This window comes from Brassica napus, chromosome C9 (genome assembly GCF_020379485.1).
Source record: "Brassica napus cultivar Da-Ae chromosome C9, Da-Ae, whole genome shotgun sequence".
NCBI lineage: Eukaryota > Viridiplantae > Streptophyta > Magnoliopsida > Brassicales > Brassicaceae > Brassica > Brassica napus.
In genome coordinates this window covers 10,235,705-10,250,164 of record NC_063452.1, presented here as the reverse complement: position 1 = coordinate 10,250,164, position 14,460 = coordinate 10,235,705, and the positions used below count along the sequence as shown (strand labels likewise).

Below are 14,460 nucleotides of genomic sequence, written 5' to 3'. Positions count from 1 at the left end.
CTCCCATTGTCTTCCAAGACAACAGCTCCATAAGGTCTAACCTCTGTGATGGTGAAAGGTCCGGACCAACGAGACTTAAGCTTTCCAGGAAATAGCTTGAGTCTAGAGTTGAACAGAAGGACTTTGTCTCCAGCAGCGAAGTCTCTCGGGATTATCTTTCTGTCATGCCACGCCTTAGTTCTTTCCTTGTAGATTTTGGTGTTCTCATAGGCGTTCAACCGAATCTCGTCCAGCTCGTTCAACTGAACCATCCTCCTTTCTGCAGCGGTTTTAATGTCGAAGTTCATCAACTTCGTTGCCCAAAAACCACTGTACTCCAATTCCACAGGTAGGTGACAAGACTTTCCATAGACCAGATTAAAAGGAGTGGTGCCCAAGGGAGTCTTGTAGGCGGTTCTATACGCCCATAAGGCGTCATCAAGCTTCACAGCCCAGTCTTTCCTTGTTTTGCCTACAGCCTTCTCCAAAATCCCTTTGATTTCTCGGTTCGATATTTCAACCTGCCCACTTGTCTGAGGATGATAAGGTGTAGCTACCTTATGCTTTACTCCATGTTTCTTCAGCAGTTTATCGAACGTCTTGTTGATGAAGTGAGAGCCTCCATCACTAATAACCACTCTCGGGATCCCGAATCTTGGAAAAATGACTGTCTTGAACATTTTCTTGACAACACTAGAGTCATTTGTCTTGCTGGCTACTGCTTCCACCCACTTGGAGACATAATCAACCGCAACCAGGATGTACTCATTTCCATAAGAAGATGGGAAAGGGCCCATAAAATCAATTCCCCATACATCAAAAACTTCAACTTCAAGGATGAAATTTTGGGGCATCTCATTTCTCTTACTGATGTTACCCTTCCGCTGACATGCATCACACTTTGAGACAAACTCATGGGCGTCTCTGAAAAGTGTAGGCCACCAGTAACCAGCCTGCAGGACCTTAGAAACCGTCTTGAATGTTGCAAAATGGCCTGCGTATTCTGAACTGTGGCAGTGGAAAAGAATCCCTTGCATCTCATTCTCCAGAACACATCTCCTGAATAAACCATCTGAGCATCTCTTGTAGAGGAAGGGATCATCCCAGTAATAGTGGTTCACATCTCTCATGAACTTCTTCCTCTCATATCCCTTCAGGTTCGGTGGTTCAATTCCAGCACATAGGTAGTTTGCAAAGTCTGCAAACCATGGGAGATCATCCTGAATTTGTCTCATGGCACAGCAATCAGCCTGATCCAAATACTCATCCTCCAGCAAGGTGATCACATAGACATTCTCCTCGGGTAATGTATCATCCAGTGGTGTTTCAGCTTCCACTCTCATTCGGGAAAGATGATCTGCCACTCCATTTTCTGCTCCTCTCTTGTCTCTGATCTCAATATCAAACTCCTGTAGGAGTAAGATCCACCTTAAGAGTCTCGGTTTAGCATCTTTTTTCGTCATCAGGTACTTCAAGGCTGCATGATCTGTGTGCACAATTACTTTCGAGCCCACCAAATAGGACCTGAACTTCTCGAAAGCATAAACTACTGCCAGCAACTCCTTCTCAGTGGTAGCATACTTGATTTGAGCATCATCAAGCGTTCGGCTGGCATAATAGATCACATGGAGTTTCTTGTCTTTTCTCTGCCCCAAAACAGCTCCAATCGCGTAATCACTTGCGTCACACATTATTTCAAATGGCAAGTCCCAATCTGGTGGCTGCACAATGGGAGCACTGACTAGAGACTTCTTGAGAATCTGAAACGCAGCGAGGCAGTCAGCATCAAAAACAAACTTCGCTTCTTTGCACAGCAGACGGGTGAGTGGCCTCGCTATCATAGAGAAGTCTTTGATAAACCTCCTGTAGAAACCGGCATGTCCCAGAAAACTCCGAATATCCCTCACTGTCCTGGGAGGCTGTAGGCTGGTCATAACTTCAATCTTTGCTTTGTCAACCTCGATACCCTGCTCTGATATCCTGTGACCCAAAACAATGCCATCTTTCACCATGAAATGACACTTCTCCCAATTTAACACCAAGTTCTTCTCCTCACATCTTTCCAGCACCTTGCACAGATTAGCAAGGCAGTCGCTAAATGAAGAACCGTAGACTGAGAAATCGTCCATAAAAACCTCCATAATGTCCTCAATAAGATCAGTAAAGATCGACATCATGCATCTCTGGAAAGTTGCAGGAGCATTGCACAATCCGAAGGGCATTCTCCTGTAGGCAAAAGTACCGTATGGGCAGGTGAATGTTGTCTTCTCTTGGTCGTCTGGATGAATGGGTATCTGAAAGAACCCGGAGTAGCCATCGAGAAAACAGTAGTAGGGGTGGTTGGCTAGTCTTTCCAGCATCTGGTCAATGAAAGGAAGTGGGAAGTGGTCCTTCCTTGTGGCTGAGTTTAGCTTCCTGTAGTCAATGCACATCCTATGCCCTGTGACTGTTCTGGTAGGAATCAGCTCATCCTTCTCATTTGTGATGACAGTGATGCCACCCTTCTTAGGAACCACATGAACCGGGCTCACCCAAGTGCTGTCTGAAATTGGGTAGATCACCCCTGCACTCAACAGCTTTAGAATCTCCTTTTTCACAACTTCCATCAGTTTGGGATTCAGTCTTCGCTGGTGCTCTATGGACGTCTTTGACTCATCCTCCAAGTGAATCTTGTGCATGCAAAGATCTGGAGAAATACCTGTAATATCATCCAAAGAGTACCCCAATGCTTTTCTATACTTTCGCAATTTTGAAAGAAGCAAAGCGGTCTCCACATTATTCAGGTTAGCACAAATAATAACAGGATATGTGGAATTCGGTCCCAAGAATGCATACCTCAGCCCAGCTGGGAGGGCTTTAAGTTCCACCTTTGGAGCATTCTCCTCACTCCAATCTGGTTGGGAGGATGACGGTTTGACGGTTTTATCGGTGCCTGAGTCTTCAAGGCTGACATAGGCGACATGCTTCTCAATCGGTGAGGCTGAATCCAAAATCTCAGAAAATCCAACCACTTCTTGGTTCATGAACCCGAACTCACTCTCCCTTTGGGTCAATGCGACTTGTAGAGGATCATCAGTGTGCAACTCTTCATCCATTTCCTCCACCAGTTCAGTCAATGTATCAACCCAGAAAGTCTGTCCATCAATAGTCGGATTTTTCAGCACCTTCTCCACATTGTATCTCATCGCCATGTCTCCTAGACGTAAGTCTATATGCCCATTCTGTACATCAATCATGGCTCCAGCAGTAGCTAAAAACGGTCTGCCCAAAATGAGAGGATCTTTAGGTTCCTCTTCCAGCTCCAGAACTACAAAATCGGTAAGCACGTATCCCTTTCCAACACCAACAGGGATGTTCTCTAGTACACCGACTGGTCTTCGCACTGATCGGTCAGCAAGGACCAAGGAGATCCTTGTAGGTTTGTAGTTCGTCATGCCTAGCCTCTCAGAGACAGAGAAAGGCATTAGGCTCACTCCTGAACCCAGATCGCAGAGACTCTTCTCAAAAGTAAGTGATCCAATGCGGCATGGTAGAACAAATGCTCCGGGATCTTCACGCTTTTTAGGCATGACATTTTGTAGAACTGCGCTACACTCCTCATTGAGCATCAACACACCCCGCTCTAGGCTCATCTTATCGGTAAGAATCTCCTTCATGTACCTTTTAAGAGAAGGTACCATCTTCACCGCTTCAACAAATGGCAATCTCACATGTAACTCCCCAACAAGGTTCTTTAGCTTCTCGTACTCACGTTCTTTGATCTTCTGCCTTGGTCTGGATGGGTATGGAGCCTTAGGAACATAAGCAGGAGGCGCCACATACACCTCTTCAGGTTCAGAGGAATTTGGCTTCGTCGACACGGGATCGGTCGATCCAGATGGACCGGATCGGTCGATCTCCTTCCCTTGGATCGGTCGATCTGTTCTTGAGATCGGTCGATCTCTTTCTCTTTCGATTCCTCAATCGTTTTTCCACTCCTAAGTGTTATAGCATTCACAAACTCCTTGGGATTCGTCTCTGACTTCCCTGGTAGAAATCCAGGTGCTGTTCTGCTGCTGGAGGCGGTTTGAGCAACTTGCTTTTCCAAAACTTTCAAATGGGTGTTCAAAGCTTCGAACTTCCCATTAAGCTCTCCATACATGTTATCCACCTTGGTGTTTATCTCTGCAGTGCTATTCTTCTGACCTTCTAGCACCATTTGCAGCATCTTCTTAATTTCGTTATCCTGAGAAGGCTGTGACGAAGAGGCATTTCCTTGATTCTGATAGTTGTTGTACTGCTGCCTTTGCTGAAATCCTGAGTTGCCCGAGTTGTTCCCCTGATATTGATTTCTGTTCTGATATCCTTGGTTGAACACACTCTGGTTCTGATTCTGGTTCTGCCTGTTTCCTGCCTGAGGGTAGGACTGATGTTGTGGATTCTCCACATTGTTGCTCCGGTAAGACAGATTATTTTGCTGATTTTGACTCCATCCAAGGTTCTGATTGTAGCCTCTGTTGTAGTTTCCTTGACCACCAATGTAGTTCACATCAGCTTGCATATCATCTGAATCATCACCAACAGTTTCTTGTGAGGAACGATAGCCTTGCTCCTCCACAAATTTCACAGATTTCTGATCTCTCTTGAGAAGCATCTCAATCTTGGCATTCAGCTCATCTATCTTCTTGGATTCATAACCAACACCCTTCTGGCTGGTGTCAAACCTTGACTTGCGGTTTGCTTTGCTGGATGACAGGTTGTTCAGCAAGGTGTAAGCTTCTTCAACAGTCTTGGTCATGAAATCACCATTACTTGCTGTGTCCATGGCATCTTGACTCTCTTCATGAACTCCATTATAGAAAATGTTCAGCAAACTCACATCAGTGTAGCCATGGTGAGGGCAGTCCTGTGTGTACTCCTTGAAACGCTCCCAAGCCTCATGAAAGCTTTCTGAATCAAGCTGCTGAAAGCTTCCAATTCTGCTTCTCAGATATGTGGACCTTGACTTGGTGAAGAAATGCTGTAGAAAAGCAGCTCTTGTCTCTTCCCATGTAGTAAGAGATCCTGGAGGGATGGACTTTAACCATCTGATAGCTTTATCAGCTAAGGAAAACGGGAACAACCTGCATTTCAAAGCGCCTTGAGGAACTCCATTATGTCTGCTGGTGTCACAGACTCGCTCAAAATGCTCCAAGTGATACATCGGGTCCTCAGACGGGTTTCCATGAAACGGATTTTTCTCCACCAAATTAATGAGACCAGTCTTGATCTCAAAGTCTCTTCTCTCAATGGGAGGTGGGCGAATCCCAGAACGATCGGCATAGAATGCATCTGGTGTATCATAATGTGCAAGCGTCATCCTAGGCATGCCATAGTCTCCAGCCTGTTGTCTTGCAGCTACACCAGCCTGCTGATTATCACCAGCATTGTTGCCTTCTCGTTCATTTACAGGAATTGGATTTTGCGGGTTGTCCTGAAATTGGTCTTCTTGGTGTTCAGCCATTTCAACCTCTTCAGCGGACTCAAGTCTTTTCTTTTTCACTTGTCTCTCTAGGCGGCCGAGCTCTAACTCCAAAGGTATTAAATTCGATGATCCTTTGCTTCTAGTATGAAATCCGCTCATTCACCTGAAAACACAAACAGAAAGAGAAAGACAGAAACATTAGACAAAATAAAGAAAATGCTATAGTCTTAAACTGATCATTAACTCTAGGGTGACCAAATGGTCCCCGGCAACGGCGCCAAAAACTTGATGTCTCGAGTTTTAACCCGATTATCTAACTGCAAGTGCACAGTAAAGTACGCAGTAGTAATACGGGATCGAATCCACAGGGACCGATGATCACACGTAGAGTTGCAGACAAGTTAATAGCTACAGCGAAACAAGATATATTTTTGTTGGTTTTTATTTAATTTTCTCTAGTGTCACAAAGCATAAACAAGCTGTAAAAAGATGATTTAAACGATTTGAAAACTATTTTAAAACAAACGTTGGGCATTGGGAATTCTCAGGGATTTCTTTTTAATCAAGATACAATTAATGGCAAACATAGGGATATATTAAGAACCGTCTAGAACTCAAACACGATATTAGAATTAACCTACTTCCGTAGCGCTAATTCTCTATGTTATAGAAATCTCCACACTAACTTCCGCTGAGTTTCAATTTCTAAACAAGCATTAAGAACAGGTTCAATATGTTCACAAAGCGCAATAACATCAACTTCCGAGGGTTAAGGACACTTTGCTCATCTAAAGTATTTTCGGAAGTTCAAACAATCACTTTCGGTGCATCAAACAATCTGAAATCATGAACTAAGTGATCAATTCAGTTCAAGCAGTAAGAAATCCATTAGATGAAGAACCAAAACGTAATCCCTTAGTCTACACACGTTTTATGGATCAAAACATCAAGAAATCCCCTATGAGAACCCCTAAACCCAACTAGATGACTACTCACACATAACTAAGCAAGAACAAAACGATTTTGATGAAGAAAACATGATAAGATTGTATTAAAACAGAGTAAAGGTTCAGAAGATCTTCTCCAAATGGTTTTGAGATGAACTCCTTTACAAATCTTCACAAATCACACCAAAACAAGTACAAAACACTCAAATCTCTCTCTAGAACTTGTAAATCTCCTCCTTGGTCGCCCCTGGTCTTTTCTGAGTCTCAAAGGTCGAGTTCTTCTCTGAATTATTGAGGGGAGTGGGTAAAAAGGAGTGAAAAGCTCGTTTGTGCGTGTGGAGCCCGTAGCGCCTGAGATCGGTCGATCCACATGGCTCGGATCGGTCGATCTCGTGTATGAAAGCCTGGGATCGGTCGATCCAGGTAGCCCGGATCGGTCGATCTCGTGCTCTGTGCGATCAATACTTCATTCGGTCCATTGTTCGGTCCATCTTGCTTCTGAATAAATCCCGAATGCGTTCTTTTCTTTCAAGCTATCTAGTAACCTGCATATTACACTTAAGAACACCAAAACGCATCAAATAGACCAAAACATTAATTAAAACCGACCATTTAATTGCTCCAAAACGAGTTTAAAACCGTTAAAAACACGGAATATCAGGTTTAATTATAATATTATTTTGATAAATTATCAAAATTAATTGTAAAAACCAAATGAAATTAGTTAAATTTACGGATTTGTACAAACATTATTACTTAATTTAACAGATTTAAATCGATTTAAATTGATTTAGAAGAATTTAAACGGTTTGAATCGTATAAATCACATTTTAAGATAACCGTTTGGGCTAGGACCGATGTTTTGCCTAGGCGCTGCCTGGACTGATTTTTAGAACCATGCTTTACGACAACTCTACAACAAATCGCTTTCTTCGTAAATCAGTTGTTTAATGAGGAATGTACGAATAAAAGTGAAATGATTAGTGAAAACGTGTTTGTAGTGGCTATAAAACATGTTCAGAAACTCGCTAAGCGTTCCTCGTACGTTGTGCTACGCCTAGCGCTGGATAAAAAATTGGGGATTATGCGGAGATTGATCAACGATTTGGTTTAAGGTATTTTATGCTTTTTTGTTATATATAATACATTCGTAGTATTATATATTCGGCACTATGCGGCGCATTTTTGAATAGGGAATATACCCAAAGCCGGCACTGGGCCAAGTGGGTGAAGCCCATGCTTCTAGCCGCTTTTAAATAAATATCAAATGGGCCAAAATATTTCTGAAAGTATCCTTGGTTAGTGGTTTATTTGACAGAAATAAAACCTCACTTGCTCAGCCCAGCTTCGAATCCATGAGGTTACATGTTTTTTGCTTCTAGTCTTAATAATGTCAGGACCGGCTCTGGGCTTATACCTAACATGTTTCTTCGTAAAGTTGTTGTATTAACATCGTCATCCATGTAAATTCCTCATTAAATTTACGTAACCTGAACAGGGCCGTGCCTGAGATTTTCTTGACTAGAAGCAAAATTTTTTTTTGACCCCCTAATTTTTTAACTAGAAATTTTAATTTTTTAAAATATAAGTATTGAGTAATATTGAAAAGCTTGATACATAATTTTTAATTGAAAACTTGTATAATTTAATCAACATTTTTGTGACATAGTCAATAATGAATATAATCTGTTGAACTTCAGTTTAAAAATATGTAACAGAAAAGCCATGTCGGAAAAACAAAAGAATTTGTTGCTTTGTTAACCGAGAGCTAAAAAAATCATTACTTAATAATATGTATGAGTTAATGCTGATCATTATCCTATTTGCTTTTTATTAGTTTTTATCACTCTATTTCATTTTTATTATGTTGTTTCTCTATTTCCTTTTTGATAGGTAAGGTTAGTTTTTCATAAATTTTCGTTTAATATAGTATTAGCTAAAGTAAATAAAAAAAATGCAGAAGTCAGCATGCGAACCCGTGACGTTTGGAGTTGAATCGATTTTCAAACCCTTGCACCATCTAAGCCAACTAAACATTTGGAAAATTGGCCCCAAAATAAAATATATAGTTACCGGCCCTCAAGATCTGCCTGCATTCAGCCCCGCCCTGAACCTGAACGACGAATTAAATTCGAATATTCACGAGTACTTTACAACAAAGTTTTATGAGTCCTTCACGATCGATGTTTGCCTCGTAGGTTAACGTCGAGTTTACGATGATTTACTATGCATGGGGTTTACAAAGAAATAATTTTGTAAACTCTTACAATGAATTTCTGTTATGACGGGTGATTTACAAAGAATTCAATATTGTTGTTAATTCGTCGCAACGCTCCATTTGCGACAAATTAACAATAACATCAACATCAGTTGTCGTAAATTGTATATTTTCTTATAGTAATATATATTTCTAGTTTTAACAATACTTTAGAAAAAATGACTGAAAAATAGTTTATAATGTTAGAGGGTGGAAAGTTCTTACTTCCACAACCCCCCCCCCCCTCTCAAGCCCGGGCTAGGGATGGGCAAATAAACCGAACCCGAAAACCGATCCGATAAAAATAAATCCGAACCCGGCATAAATACCGAATGGATCTTGGTTTATGGTATATCGGATTATGGGTATTATCTGAACCGAACCCTAATCTAAATTGATATCCGATAGAACCCGAAACATTTAAAATTCTCAAAAATAACTTGTACCAATTAAACATGATCTCAATTCCTAATATGTATTCAAAATATATTGAACATCTAAAATAATTATTTATTATACGAAGATTGATGGTTGAAGGTTAAAGTTTTTAGATTTTGGTTTTGTTTTCATTGAATAATGTTTTTTATTTCATGAGAACTTGGTTTTCGTTTTATGCTTTCATTTATTTGGTTTTCTTTCGATCAATAACTATGTTTAACTTTCATTTGATTTTGAATGATCACATTTGATGTTCCTTTCTTTTTTTTGAACCGGTTTTATTTATGTTTTGGTTACAAAATAGGTACAAATCAAGTATTTTAAAACCGAGGAACTGATTTTACTTATTTTTTGGTTACGAAGTAGATAAAAATCAGGTACATTTAAACCGAAGAACCGATTGGGACCCGAACCCGAAAGTACATCGGATTGTACCGGTTCTTTGAAGATTTACTAACCCGACCCAAACCCGATAGAACCCGAACCGGTCCCGAACCGAATTTTTATATAACCCGAATGGGCTGATTTTGATAAACCCGAAAAACCGAAACCTGATTGGACTAAACCGAAACCCGATTGGACTAAACCGAAACCCGATTGGGATCCCGAATGCCCATGCCTAGGCCGGGCCAAGGATATAGCGTAAGGAATATTTATGTATATGAATAAGTTTTTCTTTCCCATGATGTGATCTTATGTTTATCTATTTCTAATAAAGATTGTTAACCTTAAGCATACTGGGTAACCAGTAAACTTGGTAAGCAAAGGAGTTTAGTTCCTAATGAAGATTAACTAATAGGCAAGCGATTTCTTCTAGAAGTTTTCTCACTTCGGTGATTTATGAAAACATGTGTCAATGTCAGAAAACATTTAAATTAAGTTCAATGCATCAAAGGAGAACAAGGTCAATGTATGAATATGAATGTTCTAGAAGTTTTAACACTTGTCATTACTCAACTTTGATGGATGACTGAGATTAAATGATAAACTTTTCAAGGAAGTAAAAAAGGCTTGGTGAGAAAGTAATCAACACTTGATGAGAAAGTTTGGTCACTCTTCCCACTTATAAATAGATGTCTTTACTCCATCCTAAAGACATCACAAAAACTAAATAGAAAAAACATATAGAAAGTTGTGTCGGTAAGAGGAGAGAAGTCTCAACTCCAACTTAAAGATCAAGAACTCATCTTCAATAATCGAAACCATTCAAGAAGATTTCCGCAAACGAAGAATCGAGGTATTCAGATATCCTCTTTATAGTTCCATTATGTGATTAGTCTAGATGTTAAACATCTTAGGTTTCATGTAAAATCATGTTTACATGTGGTATCAGAGCTAATGGTTATAAACATCAAGGTAAGCCATAAAGTATAATAGATTTATGTTTTAGATGATGAAAGTAGATCTACACTTATGTAATGAAAATTAGATATCAATTAATGTTTAAGATTTTTTGTATAAAACCGACAAGTTTTTTTCGAAAATCATGAATCATGCCATATATGTGTGTATTCTATTTTGATCTCTGAAATGAGGAATAATGAATGCATATTTTTTTTATATATAAATCATATATAATCAAATTGAGTAATTTATGCATTAGTTGTATAGCAAAACAATATTTCATGTACAGAGAAAAATTAGGATAAAGATATCACCACAGTGACTTTATCCTAAAATGATTTGCTATTTGAATTATCATTCAAATAAGTATTTGATATTTTGAGTAATAATTAGTTACCCACAAGTAGACTATGTACACACAATACGATAAAATAGCTTATAGAGTGAGTATTGTGTAGACTAAGTATATCCACATATAACTTAGTTTGAGTAATTTGATACATCACTCATAAATATTTTTCGAATAATAAGATTATTGATGAAAATATAGTTGCTACCCACAGGACATCATAATTTTTTGGCATAAGTATTCAATAAATTTAGGTGTTGATTATGTTTAAAAGCCTAATTTAAACTTGTTGTATCTCAACACCAAGTTTTTGGCCATTATGATCTTAAGATGACAAAAACTAGAAATATTAAAACTTTTCTTATGAAAACTGAAAAAGCTAAAAAAAACATTTTAAATATATAAAAGAACGGTTTAAGACTGCAAGTGAATCCTTAGTTGGAAAATTTATGACATATCTGACAACTATAAGAATAATGACATAAGGTATATGAATGAACATTGCATTTAAATGACCAATCTTTCGGCTAAATTAAAGAATTAAAGAATGAATATGAAAGATTCATGTCTGTCCAGTTTATCTTAAATTCACTATTTGTCAGTATGAACCATTCTAAATTAATTACAACATCGCTTATGTAAGATGGACGTTAAATGAATTGGCTAAAAAATGGTTTAATGGGAGGCTGGCCTTAGCCATAAATATATTTAAATTGTCCATTATGTTCAAGGAACTAGATTTAAATAAGTCATAAAAGAGCATACAAATTTTTCTACCTTGTACAGTATCTTATACAATAAAGTAGGTTTGAGTCCCTCTTTAGAATGCAACCTCATTTGGAAGGATGGGACAAAATGTGCCACGTGTACCTGCAGCTTGCTCAAACACACGATGTAAGTTATGTTTGCGTATTGGGCTGCTCAAACATTGGGCTTCATGATTTAATTTGGTCCAAGTACGGTCTCATATACAGTTTCATCCTATGCGTCGAGACAACCTCGCCGTCTTATCGATCGGACTTCCGCTGCAGAAACGGCTGCATAACCCTCTCGTTCAATTAGCGTAATTAGCGCTCCCATTTACTCCATTAAACCAGAACCTCCACTAATTTGCATTCAGTAATACCCTCGCCCTCCTCAAAGGTTACAGATCTATATAAATAAGAATGTAAGCTTCGGTAAATTTCTAATATTTTTCCCCATAACCGTGATCAATCTTCTTTTTCAAACAGATTTTAAAGCTCCTTGGCAAAGTAAAGTTTCTGAAGTCTCAAGCTTTACACCACCTCTGTATTTCTCGGCAAAACCGGAACCGTCATCTCTCGCCTCCCGCCGAAAGCTTACGCGGCGCTACGAAGCGCGTTTAAGGCGAAGATGTCGCTGCATAAGAATACTTCGGCCGTCTCCGTCTTGGACATGTGTTTTGATCTCACCGGGTTTAAGACGGTGACTATCCCGACGGTGTCGTTCTACTTCAGTGGTGGCGCCGTTCTGGAGCTCTCGATCCCGACGGTGTCGTTCCAAATTATAATCACTTAGGTCTTTATCAAAGTCAAAACTCAAAGCAGATGTACCGTATAATCACTCAGATAACGAAGAGATGATGCACCCTGCATTCACCATGAAATCTGTTGGAGTTTTGGTTCTGCTTACTGTTCTATCATCAGGTATATGCGATCTGATTTAATCTCATTGGTCTTCTCTGTTTCCGAAAACCCATACCTTTGCAATCGATCTGATCTCCCTTGCTTTATGTCGTTGTTTCTCATCTTCAACTTATCCAAAGAAGTCAGCTCATGTGACAAAGTTGCAGATTGGTATCAAGGTATGCTGAAAAGCTCTTTCACGTGGTTAAGTTTTGGAAAGAATTGGTACTAACTTCCATGGTGAACTTGATCTTTCAATCTGCATGATTGGAAGTGTCATTATTGCAATCGTTCACTTTTACAGTTCAAGCCTCTGAAATGTGATTTTCAGACTCACAAAGAAGACAAAATCAAGGTCCACTATCGGGTATTGTGCTGGGAATTTTCCTTCTTGTTTTCTTATTATTGGGAGTTAATGTTCATCTAGAAACATCACTTACATGTTCTAAATTTGCCATGTCGTAGGCCTAAGGCACAGAGGGGCTTGACGTTAAAAGAAACCCAACAAATGGAGTTCTTCTCTCAGGTAAGAATGTAAGATATTGTTCTCATATGCGTTTATCACAACAGAGTTTGCATTCGCAGCATATTTGTACTGATCTAAAGAGTTGAGTTTCTTAAACTATGAGTTGTGTTTCTTTAACTAGGCTGTTGATGAGACACTTCTGTTCATTACATTCTCACTTACCGCTTTAGGAAGCAAAGAATGACGTCGAAATGAATGGTTAGTACATAAAAATGGTTTCAACATATAATATAATTGAAATACGAAACTATTTCAAGCATAACACCAAACTATTGATTTGTAATTTGTTGAACCAAACTATTCATTTTCTTTCAACCTCTGCCTTTTTCTGAGCTAAAACCTTATTTTTGGCATTTTTCAGATTTATAGGAACTTCTGGCTGAAACATGGAAGACATTGACAGTATATCGAGGATGAAAGCTTGCTTCAATTTGTAGAAATAACGCTGAGGTGGAAACATCTAGCTCCCATTGCACCATCAACAATCAGTGAGAATACATTTTCCCCTGCTAATTTTACCTTTTTTAAACTAAGCCCTCAAGAAAAGGAAAAAGTACACAATGGAATTCATTGATTTGATTCATTTTTGTACAGAATTTCTCCATTTCCTGTGGATCAAAGTTTTTTTTTGTAAAGCCAAGAACCTGATTATAGCTTTGTTTTGGTTCCTTAGCAGTGATTCGACTATTGACGCTTTCAACAGTTTCGTCTGCGAAACTGGAGCCGGAAACCATATTCTTGGAGCTCTATTTGTTGATCTTGAGCCATTGTTATTGATGAAGTCTGTACCAAAACATACTGGCAACTTTTACATCCTGAGTAGCTTATCTCCGGGAACAACTTCGTCAATGGTGAGAAAACAATTTCCTTCTCTCTTTATTCTTACTGATTCTTCAAATGGTGACTAGAAGTTACGTAGTTGCAGTTGGAAACGAGATTGTGGACCTTTGACTTAACAGTGTGAGAGAACTTGCCGACAACTGTTCACGCTTGCAAGGGTTATTGGTCTTTAATGCTGTTGGTGGAGTAAGTGGTTCATGTTTGGGATCTCTGTTGTTCGAACATTTGTCTGTAAATTATGTAAATAAGTCTAAACTTGGATCCACCATATATCTTTCTCCTCGGCTACTTTTCCAGAAGAAAAAAAATACATTACTAATTACATTGAAATTGGAGTCTTCCCAAAAGATTGGTTTGGTGTATTACCTTTTGATCTCAGGTACTACTGTTATAGACGCCTTACAACAGTGTTCTCTTGCCGCATTTTCTACTTTAACGAAACAAAGCCACAAGTTCGTGGTGATATGCATTTTTATAAAGGATAAGAAGGATTAAAATATAAGACACCTTCGTGAATGGACTCATATAGTTAAAAACAGAGTATATTCATGAAATTCTATTAAATATTTCAGGAAAACTCCCTTGATATCCTCAAGTAACAAACAGTTATGGTGTAATTACTAATAATTGTCTCTCTCCATTTTCTTAGCCAACTCCGATGGAACATAAAAACACCAAATTTTGTATAATT

General features: G+C 38.9%; 1 long non-coding RNA gene and 1 other non-coding gene across 2 annotated transcripts; both read left to right on the top strand.

Annotated features, from left to right (window-relative positions):
- Positions 1-4,844: 4,844 nt before the first annotated feature.
- On the top strand, positions 4,845-4,951 carry LOC125593638. The gene has a single exon (XR_007329538.1). It is a non-coding gene; the product is annotated as a small nucleolar RNA R71 (small nucleolar RNA).
- Positions 4,952-11,600: 6,649 nt separating this feature from the next.
- LOC125593387 lies at positions 11,601-14,116 on the top strand. The gene is made up of 9 exons (XR_007329300.1): positions 11,601-11,900; positions 11,990-12,424; positions 12,571-12,582; positions 12,708-12,770; positions 12,869-12,929; positions 13,051-13,127; positions 13,291-13,417; positions 13,603-13,780; positions 13,855-14,116. It is a non-coding gene; the product is annotated as an uncharacterized LOC125593387 (long non-coding RNA).
- The last annotated feature ends 344 nt before the right edge of the window (positions 14,117-14,460 follow it).